Raw genomic sequence first — 11,643 nt, 5'->3', positions numbered from 1 at the left:
TTTTTTTTTTTTTTTTTTTTGCAGACAGGGTCTTGCTCTGTTGCCCAGGCTGGAGTGCAGTGACTCAATCGTAGCTCATTGCAGCTTTAACCTCCCAGGCTCAAGTGATCCTCCCACTTCAGCCTCCTGAGTAGCTGGGACTACAAGTGCATGTGACTATGCCTGCCTAATTTTATTTTAAATTTTGTAGAGATGGGGGTCTCACTATGTTGCCCAGGTTGGTCTTAAACTCCTGAGCTCAAGCAATCCTCCCACCTCAGCCTACTAAAGTGCTGAGATTACAGGCATGAGCCAGCAGAACCAGCCCTGCATGTGGATATTTTACTCAATATTGTTTTCTTTAAAAATTTTATATTGGGCCAGGCGCAGTGGCTCACACCTGTAATCCCAGCACTTTGGGAAGCTGACGTGGGTGGATCACAAGTTCAGGAATTTGAGACTAGCCTGGCCAACATGGTGAAACCCCTTCTCTACTAAAAATACAAAAAAATATTGCTGGGCGTGATGGCTTATGCCTGTAATCCCAGCTACTTGGGAGGCTGAGGCAGGAGAATTACTTGAACCCAGGAGGCGGAGGTTGCAGTGAGCCAAGATCGCACCACTGCACTCCAGCCTGGGTGACACAGCAAGACTCCATCTTGGGAAAAAAGAAAAAATGTTTATACTGAAATCATTTTAGACTTACAGATAAATTGCAAGAATAGTATGGATTTCCCATATGCTTCCAACCTAGGTTCCACTACTGTTACCGTCTTTTATAATCATAGTACAATATTGAAATCAGGAAATTAAATTTCATAAAATACCATTAATTGATCTGTAGGCCTTATAAGGATTTTGTCAGTTTTGTCACTAATGTCTTCTTCTGGTTCAGGATCCAATTCAGAATTCCATATTGCATTTAGTTGTCATGTCTCCTTTGTCTCTTTAATCTGTGGTAGTTCCTCAGTTTTTCCTTGTCTTCTACTACCTTTGCACGTTTGAAGAATATTGATCAGTTATTTTGTAGAATGTCCTTCCATTTGGGCTTGTTTAATGTTTTCTTATGATTATATTGAGATTATGCAGTTTTAGTAGGAATCTCACAGAAATGATGTTGTGTCTGTCTTAAGTCATCCTGTCAGTGGTTCATGATGTCAATATGTCTTATTACTTGTGATGTTAACCTTGATCATTGGTTGAGGTGGTGTCTGCAAGGTTTCTCTACTACTTTAAAGTTATTATTTAAGCTTTGTAATTAAAAAGCATCTTGTGAGGAGAGGCTTTGAGACTATGTAAATATCTTGTTTCTAATCATACTTTTGCCCACTAATTTTAGCATCTGTATTGGTTGGCTAGGGCCACCATAACAGAATAACATTGATTGGCTTAAACAACAGAAATTTATTTTCTCACAGTTCTGGAGGTTGGGAGTCCTAGATCAAGGTGTCAGCAGGATTGGTTTCTCTCAAGGCCTCTCCTCTTGTCTTGCAGATGATCACCTTCTCACTGTATCCTCATATGGCCTTTTCTCTGAGTGTGCATCCCTGGTGTGTCTTCCTCTTCTTATGAGGACAGCAGTCATATCAGATTAGAGCCCATTCATATGACCTCACTTAACCTTAATTACTTCTTTAGTGGCCATATCTCCAAATATAGTCACATTCGAGGTTAGGGCTTCAACATAGGAATGGGGTGGGGGGTAGCATTCCATCCAACAGCATGCATCAATAACTCTTGCAGGTAACAACTATTACTGTGGTCTTTGCCAAATGGTGATGTCTTTCAATTTACATCATTTCTTCTATATGTATTAATTATAATTCTACTTTAAGAAAGAGCTGCTGCTTAAATCTTTATTTATTTATTTATTTATTTATATCAGTATAGATTTTTTTCCTGTGGATTATAAACTGTTACTATTATTATTTTCTTGTTCAAATTGTTTCAGATTTTTCCACTGGGAACTCCTTCAAGTTACTTCCATGTCCTTTCGACATGCCCTCATCATTTTTTGAGCACTTCCTTACTTTCTGGCACCATAAGATGTTTCAGACTTATCTTGTATTTTCCCTGCCCCAGTCCTGAGATAATCATTTCTCTAAGTAGACCTGGTTTCTTTTGTGGAGAATTGTATTTAGAAATCAAGATGCGAGCACTAGGCGTGCTCATTGCTACTAGGGTGTCATTACTTCCTCATGCTCTCAGTAAACAGAGTTAGGGAATATATGCATATATGTTCATGCATGTATAACATACACCTATTCTATTTCTATACCTCTCCATATGTACATATATTTAAAACTATGAGTTCATACTGATAATTCCTTCAACACAGCACTACAGGGTTCCTTTTAGCCTTTCTCTTTTCTTTATTTGTAGTTCCATTTCCTAACAGTGAGAAACTTGATTCTCATTATTCATGATAAATTTAGGTATTTGCTAAACCGTACTATACACATAGAGCAGTTTCAGAATTGCTAATCTAAATCCCTGTGGAAAACAATTTTGTAACTGGAGAACAACATACACTGTTTGCTGTCTTAACATACAGTATACAACCAATCTTGCTAACCAAAGTTACTTAGGTTAGTTCTTTTCTTTTCAATGTGGTTATATTGTTCACTTGCAATACAGTTAGACTCATGTGTTACTGATTATATTCCATTTTGAACTCTCCTTACGTATTAGTTTTAATTTTTTAGGATATGCAAAGCATCAACATAGTTCTAAAAGCCAGAATTAACCAAAAATATATACACATACAAGTGTCACTTTAATGTCTATTACATATTCCCCATTCCCTCAATTTTTTCCACTCTCTTACCATGCACCTCCTGTAGTTACCCAATCTCTTCAGTTTCTGGTTTATCCTTTCTGTATTTCTTTTGCACAATTGGGCAGATACATGTATATTTTCTTATATCCTCTTCTTTTTTACATGAAGAGTAGCATGCTACTCTTTTGTACTTTCCCATGTTTTTTGTTTCAGTCACCATTGTCTTGGAACTCACTCATTAGCTTTCTCATTTTTTTTTTTACATTTGCATAGTACTTCCTCATGCAAATGCTCCATTTATTTATTCAACCACTCACCTATGTATCAGCATTTGGTTGTTTCCAATATTCTGTGATTACAAATGATGCCACAATAAATAACCTTGTTGCATATGTATTTTTGTTTTGACAAACATACATCAGAAGAAATATTGCTGTATCAAAAGGTAACTTGCATATGCAATTCTGTACATATTGTTAAATGTCCTTTCAGAAGGATTGTACGAATTTGCATGCCCACCAATAAAGTATGAGAGTGCCTGTTGCCCACAGCCTTGCAAACACAGTTTGTTCTTACACTTTTAAAGTTTACCAATCTGACAGGTAGGAAATGGCATCTCAGTGTTGCTTTATGTTGTATTTCTGTAATTATGTGAGTTTGAACATTTTTCATATGTTTAAGGGCCATTTTTAGAACTTTTTTGTGAGTTGTCTGTTCATGTCTTTTTTCAATTATTCCATCGATTTTTTTGCCCTTTGTTCTTCAAGTATTTTTAAGATTAAAAAAAATGCTTATTGTGGTAAATAGGTATAACACAACATTTACTGTCCCAGCTATTTTTAAGTACACAATTCAGTGGCATTAAGTACATTCACAATGTTGTGCAACTATCACCACTATCTGTTTCTAAGACTTTTCCATAATCCCAAACAGAAACTCTGTAACCATTAAACAATAACCCCTTATCCCCCACTTCCTTCAATACTATTTATTAATAAGTGTGTTCTTTCTCTACTGATTTATAATAGCATCTCATTTACATACTAAGACCCTACAAATGCTTGATTGTGACTACTCTTTTGTACTTTCCCATGTTTTTTGTTTCACTCACCATTATGTCTTGGAACTCACTCATCAGCTTTCTTATTCTTTTTTTTTTTTTTTTTTTTTTTTTTAACATTTGTGTAGTACTCCCTCATGTAAATGCTCCATTTATTTATTCAACCACTTTCTAAAATTGCCTTGATTTTATATACATATTACCAATTTAGAACGTAATCTTGGAAGAAGCAAACAGTTTACTAGGCTCGAAGAATTTTTGATAGAAAGGGGCTTCAGAAATCATTGAGGTCAGTTTTCAATGGCATCTCACCATTTTTTGTAGATGAAACTAAAACCCTTCGCTTTAGTTCAAGAAGTTCCTCATGATCTGATCCATGCCTGGCTCTCTAGCGTTTAGTCCTGCCTCCTTCCTCCTATATCCCACTGAATTTCTCACCTTTTCTCCTCCTCCACAATGCCGTTTCATGCCTCCAGACCCTCACACGTGCAGCTGCATCTGCCCAGAACCTCATTCCTTCTTCTGAGTGGCTTAGCATTCTGATCTCATGTCACTTCTAATAGGAAACCTTCTCTGACCTTTTCACTTGAGCCAGAACCTCCGCTCTTGGACTCTTGCAGTAGCCAGATATACTATAGTCATGGTCTCATTGTGCTATATTATAATTGTGGGTTTACTTGTCCATCTCCCCCACTAGAATATGAGTTCAGTGAGGCCAAGGACGGCCTTAAACTTGTGTTCTTTTTTTATCACTAGATACAAAGAAAGCTTGATAAATACATACAAGTGCATCTAGGCTTGGCTTAAATTCTTCAAGTAACAGTTTGCTACCTCAAAGAAAACCTGTTACATTTTTACATTATTTGAAAGTTCTTCCTCACAGCAAGCTGAACTCTGCCTCCCGGTAATTTCTAACCACTTGTCCTTGTTCTGTCCTTAGGGACTAAATCTCTTATTAAAAGACAGCGATCTGCTCCCCAAACTGGGCTTTGGCCAGGGACACAGCTGTAACTGGTAGTTCTTTTTTAAACAATTTAGGACTGCTTGTTTTGGGTATGAATTCTTCTTTTTCAATGAATATTTTATTCAAGGTAAGAAAAAAAGTTGAGTTTCTTGTAAAGTGTTTCAGTCTGTTATGCTATTTTAGTGTGTCCCCCAAATCCGTTTTCCTGAAAACATTTTGCTGCCTTAATTCAAGCAAAGTAGTTACATTCAGCACATTATTTGTCACTTCAATGATGACAGTTACCCTTTCCCTCCACCTTTTCATGCAGACTCAATAGATTTCATTGGATTCTTTGTTCTCTGTTCTGGGCATTCTGTTTGCTAGCAGTTCTGTGCACTATCATGTTACTGCTCAGTGCCCCAGCCTTTGGCGGAAGAGGCCTGGCCTAGATCTGCCTGTGAGTTCTGGTACCACATCTGCAAAGCTCTGTGGAAATGCTGCACCTTAGCACAGGCTAGAGTTTCTCAAAGGATCTTCTGCATTAGAATCTCCCAGTGAGTTGGTTAAAAATGCAGATTCCTGGACTCCTACTCTTGATCTTCCAGGTGAAAATCTGAGATGAGGCGTCTGGTGGGGCTGGTCGGGACTCGCCGCTCCCACGCCCTTGGGCTGCGGCCGGGTGCCCGCTCTTCCTTCCGCTTAAGCTGTGAGCTGAGCCGGTGTATGTGTGGCAATAACATGTCAACCCCACTCCCCGCCATCATGCCCGCCTCCTGGAAGGCCACTGCTGCGGTGATTTTCCTGCATGGATTGGGAGATACTGGGCACGGATGGGCAGAAGCCTTTGCAGGTATCAGAAGTTCACATATCAAATATATCTGCCCGCATGCGCCTGTTAGGCCTGTTACATTAAATATGAACATGGCTATGCCTTCATGGTTTGATATTATTGGGCTTTCACCAGATTCACAGGAGGATGAATCTGGGATTAAACAGGCAGCAGAAAATATAAAAGCTTTGATTGATCAAGAAGTGAAGAATGGCATTCCTTCTAACAGAATTATTTTGGGAGGGTTTTCTCAGAGAAGAGCTTTATCTTTATATACTGCCCTTACCACGCAGCAGAAACTAGTAGATGTCACTGCACTCAGTTGCTGGCTTCCACTTCGGGCTTCCTTTCCACAGGGTCCTGTCGGCGGTGCTGATAGAGATATTTCTATTCTCCAGTGCCACGGGGATTGTGACCCTTTAGTTCCCCTGATGTTTGGTTGTCTTACGGTTGAAAAACTAAAAACATTGGTGAATCCAGCCAATGTGACCTTTAAAACCTATGAAGGTATGATGCACAGTTCGTGTCAACAGGAAATGATGGATGTCAAGCAATTCATTGATAAACTCCTACCTCCAATTGATTGACGTTGCTAAGAGGCCTTGTGTAGAAGTACACCAGCATCATTGTAGTAGAGTATAAACCTTTTCCCATGCCCAGTCTTCAAATTTCTAATGTTTTGCAGTGTTAAAATGTTTTGCAAATACATGCCAATGGCACAGATCAAATAATGCCTCCTCATGAGAAATTTATGATCTTTTAAGTTTCTATACATGTATTCTTATAAGAAGATCCAGAATCTACTATATTAAAATAGATGAAGCAGGTAGCTTCTTTTTTCTCAAATGTAATTCAGCAAAATAATACAGTATTGCCACCAGTTTTTTTATTACATCATTTGAAAATTAGCAGTATGCTTAATGACAATTTGTTCAGGTAGAAATGAGCAGTTAAGATATAAACAATTTATGCATGCTGTGACTTAGTCTATGGATTTATTCCAAAATTGCTTAGTCACCATGCAATGTCTGTATTTTTATATATGTGTTCATATATACGTAATGATTGTAATGCATAGTAAGAATGAGGTGGCATTACATTATTCCTAATAATAGGGATAATGCTGTTCATTGTCAAGAAAGAGTAAAATTGTTCTCTTCAATTAATGGCCCTTTTATTTTGGGCTTTTATTTTCCCTGATATTATTTCTACTTAATACTCTTTTCTCTCAAGAAAAAAAAAAGTTTGTTTTTTCTTTATTGTTCTTCATAGCAGACCAAGTATTGCCTCTCTGCCATAGACAGCTACTGTCAATACATGCTATAATTTGACATTCTGGGTCACAGATATATGGTATTTAAAATCTATTTATGCTTTATAGAGAAACCAGACATTAAAACTTCATGCACTACTTATTTCAAATTACTGTACCTTATCCAAATTTACACCTAGCTATTAGGATCTTCAACCCAGGTAACAGGAATAATTCTATGGTTTTATTTTTCTGTAAACAACTGAAAGAATGATTAGATCATATTCTAGTATGTTCTGAAATATCTGTAAGACTGATCTTAAAAACTAACTTCTAAGATGATTTCATCTCCTCATAGCATAGAGTTTACTTTGTACACATATTTGAAACCAACTACTGTAGAAGATGAGGAATCTTGTAATTTTTTGCTTTATTTTTATCTGCCAGTGGACTTATTTGAAATTTTCACTTTAGTCAAATTATTTTTTGGATTAGTTTTTCGTGCAAACATAAAAATAGCAATCATTTTAAATTGTCAAAATTTCCAGATTACTGGTAAAAATTATTTGAAAACAAACTATGGGTAATAAAGGCTAGTCAGAACCCTATACATAAAATGTAGTTACCATGCAGATTAATATGTAGCAAAAATGTATGCTTGATATTTCTGAACTGTGTTGATTTGTCTGCTGTATTCCAGCTGACCAAAACGATATTAAGAATGCATCTTTATAAATGGGTGCTAATTGATAATGGAAATAATTTAGTAATGGACTATATAGGATGTTAATAATGAAACCATATGTTTATGTCTGGATTTTAAAATTTTAAACAATCATTTACTATGTAATTTTTCTTTACCTTGAAGAACATAAACTGTTATTTCAGTTCTACAAATCAGCAAGGTATTATTTATGGCAAGAAATATTCCGTTGAAATGTTGTGCTGTAACATGGGAAAATGTAAATGTTTTTCATGGTTTCTATCAATGTGAAATAAAATTTAATTCTGACTTTAAAAAAGAAAGAAAATCTGAGATGAGGCCTCATAGTGCATATTTTAAGAAGCCTCTGGATGATTCTCATACAAACTAAGGTGAAGAACCACTGTCCTAGATGTTGGCAAAATAATCACCAAATACACCATCAGTCATCTGTTCTGGATATTCATTTATATCTACGTAGACGCAAACCTGTATCAATGTCCTATCTACTCATTTTCCTTTTTTTCTCAATTATAATCTCAGTGATGGCAGAGATCCTATCTATTTTGGTCATTGTAGCCCCACTGCCCAGGATAGTGCATGGCTGTTGAATGAAAGCACAGGAAGCAAACATGTCTTTCTCATTGATCCTTCTAAGACTGGGAGAGGCTACGGTGGAAATGAAGTGAGAGGCATAGGAACCAAAGAAGAAAACTAAAATGCATGTGATCACAGTGTATGGTGGACCCAGAGCTCTGGAGAAAACCCTCCCATTAGTTAGTTCTGTAGGTGCAAGGTCTTCAGGTCATTCTTTTTGACTCTAGCAGGCTGAGCAGCTGTACCTTGAAGAGAGAGACTCCAATATGAATTCCTCCCTCCACACCAACCTCAATGTCTTTGGAGTTTGAGGAATGAGGGAAAGGCAAGATATGACAAGGGATTGCATTGTCATATCATCAGTCATCACTCAAATAAATTAAAGCCTCAAGGAATTTTAATAATAATGGCTGTAACAATTACCTTGAGAAGGCAGGATGTGGAGTTGCTATGAATCACACAGACTGGGTTTATATTCTAACTCTTACTAGCTTAATTTCTCTTCACTTTCTTCATCAGTAAATGGAGATAACTTGATTATGTAATTCATGTGTGCTAGTTAAGGTAATGTCAGCTACCATACCATAGACATCCTCAAACCTCTTGGCTTACTAAAATTGAAGTTTATTACTAGATCACATAAAGTACAAATGGACATTCTAGTCTGGTGAGTGGCTCCTCTCCACATGGTGATTCAGGGACTCAGGTTCTGTCTATATTGTAGAGTCCTCAGCTAGAACCTCTGCATTCAGTCAACAGACAGAGGAAGAGAAAGTGAGAAGGCACACCAGCTCCTAAACCACTTTGGCATGAAAGTGACACGTGGCCATTTCTAGTCACATGGCCAATCTAGAAGCAAGGGAATATGAGACATGTAGTTTAGTTGTGTGCTCAAGAAGAAACATGTATCACTTTTTGTTTCATTGCAAGCAATCACAAAACTTAGTAGTTTCAAACAACAGCCCTTTATGTAGCTCACAATTCTGTGGGGCAGCAATTTGGGCTTGGATTAGCTAGGAAGTTATGCTGATCCCAGTCAGACTCGATCTCAGCAAGGCTTACTCATGGCAAATGTGGTCAGCTACCATGTTGGCTGAGGACTGGTTCATATAGGATGGCCTTATCTGGAAAAGCATGTCTTTATTCCATTTGTCTCTCACTCTCCAGTAAGCTAGGCCAGTCTTATTTATATGGCAGGTAGGCAGACTCCCAAGAGCTAGAGCAAAAGTCTGCAAAGCCTGTTGAGGCCTAAGCTTGTAACTCACACAAGGTAGCTTCTCTCACATTATTGTCCAGAATCAAGGAGTAGAGATATATAAGCTGCAAAGAATTGTGGCCATTTTTGCAACCTATCAAAAAGAGGAAATATGTTTAATTAAACAGGTAGTCTATAACTTGTTTAACAGAGTATGTGACATCACAGTAAGTTCCCAATAGATTATTTTCATTATTATTGTTATCATTTATTGAATATCTACTATATGTTAGGCTCTGTACTAGGCAATTTATATATATTATTTAATTACTACAACTGTTTCATTTTACATATGAAGAAACTGAAGCTCAAAAAGATAAAGAAAACTACTGAAGGCCATTTGATTAATAAGTGATGGTACCAAAGCTCACATTCCCTACTTCCTTATGTCTTAGGATGCAAACTAAGCTAGGATTGCCTGAAACTCTGAAGGAGAAACAAAACTTGAAGCTAAGATGAAATTAAATATTTAAGAAGGTCTGATAAATGACATGGGAAGAAAGAACCTGGCATTCTCACCTGAAATATGAGGGTGATGCCCAGAGCCAGTTTTGACAGATGACCCTCAAGTTGGTCACAGCTCATCTCAAGGGCAAAGCAATGATGATTATTGTGACTCATTTGATATCGTATGTTGCCTGGTTCTTTCCCTTTCCACAGAGGATGAGGAAATTCCTTTCTGACCAAAGAATCTGCGTTAGTGTTAGAAGATCTTGAGTAGAAGGAAGGAGGTAGAAGGCAAGTGGGTAGAAGAAAGGGAAATTTAGCCTAGGAGTAGAAAATACTGGAGCAGAGGAAGAGTTTAAAATCCCCTAGGCCAGATATTCCCAGCATCTTTTGGGAATGAGGACACAGATAAGATAGAACTTTGTTGATATTATAGAAAAGGCTTAGCGAGCACATCTTGAAAAACATATTGCAGTAACCTCATTGCCTCTCGGCAGTCTGCAGCCCATAGGCTGGGAACTGGGGGTCTAGTCCTGAAGAGTAGATAGGTTTAATTTTGAGACCAACTCTATTAATTTGGTAGTGATTACTGGAAGCACTGTGTTGAGATGGATTCTGAGGACACGTCTAGATGTTAACAGAAAAGATAGCTATGAGTGATTATTGATCTCTCTCACTGGTCTGGACAAGGATGGTGGTGGCATATATATTAAGTATGTTTTCTATCTCTGATATAGTCACATTTTCATAAGAAGAAACTGCAGGAAAGAAAGTTGGCATGATTTTCTTCCTATTACGAAGTGAGTTAATAGTAGAAGCAAACCTAGATCCCTAATGTCCTGATTAGTGCTTTTTCCATGACACTAAGCCAGTTAAAGAACCATATTTTTTGTTGCCATTTATTCTCAGACAAAATACGTTTTTCAATTTTCTTTCTACGTTGCCCCTGTCTTTTCTGAAAGTCTGCTTCCACGCCAGACATGGTATAGTTTTCTTCTTTCATTTAAGAAAACAAAATTAACCAAAGCTTATTCAGGGATTGCCTGGTGAATTTAATTGATTGTTGAAAGAAGGGTCTCATCTCTGCTCCATTTCCATGTTCACCTTCTGGTTATGACACATTTGTGCCCAAACATTAGACTTTGAGATTAGAGGACTAGCTCATTGCTGAACTAAAATCTAGTTCAATTCAAGAAAACCCAGTAAAAGTCTCCTTTTCTCCTCCTTTTCTCTCCATCCTCAACCTTCAAGTCCTCTTGTTCTCTTTCTATTTTAATGCTTTTCAGGCACCTGAGATTCATTAATTTATTTACTCATATGCACACCCCTGCCCCCACCACACACACACCTCTATACCCATGAAACCTGAGGTTCCCACGAAACCTCTGTTCACCAGAGCTAGAATGGATTTAGGCTTCATCCAGTCTGCCTTCTGAGGACATTAAGGCTCAGAGAGGGCAGAGCTTGAAGCCAATGTTCCAGGATCCAGTACGCAAAATGGCCAGTTTGCTGAATGGCCAATGCACAACCCAGTCTTGCTTTTGTGAACTCTTTAGTTTATGGGTTTTTATTTTGTCTTCATTTTAAGGATTGTTACGTTTACCTCTGCCCCAGCTTTCTCTTACTGCAGCTGAGTCTGGGGAGAAGAGAAAGGGGAGAATGAAGAGCATGAAAAGATCAGATAAAGAATGTGAATAATTTCTCTTAGCATCTTCTCTATTAATAACATACAATTAAAATGATTCAGATATATTCAGAATGTATTGTTGAATAAGACTCTATTAATGAAGGACTCT

At 37.5% G+C, this 11,643-nt stretch overlaps 1 pseudogene; it reads left to right on the top strand.

The window, feature by feature from the left end:
- Positions 1 to 5,487: 5,487 nt before the first annotated feature.
- On the top strand, positions 5,488 to 6,575 carry LOC119619964 (acyl-protein thioesterase 1 pseudogene; annotated as a pseudogene).
- The last annotated feature ends 5,068 nt before the right edge of the window (positions 6,576 to 11,643 follow it).

The sequence above is a fragment of the Chlorocebus sabaeus genome, chromosome X (assembly GCF_047675955.1).
Source record: "Chlorocebus sabaeus isolate Y175 chromosome X, mChlSab1.0.hap1, whole genome shotgun sequence".
Classification (NCBI taxonomy): domain Eukaryota; kingdom Metazoa; phylum Chordata; class Mammalia; order Primates; family Cercopithecidae; genus Chlorocebus; species Chlorocebus sabaeus.
This window is presented reverse-complemented; position numbering and strand designations above follow the sequence as displayed.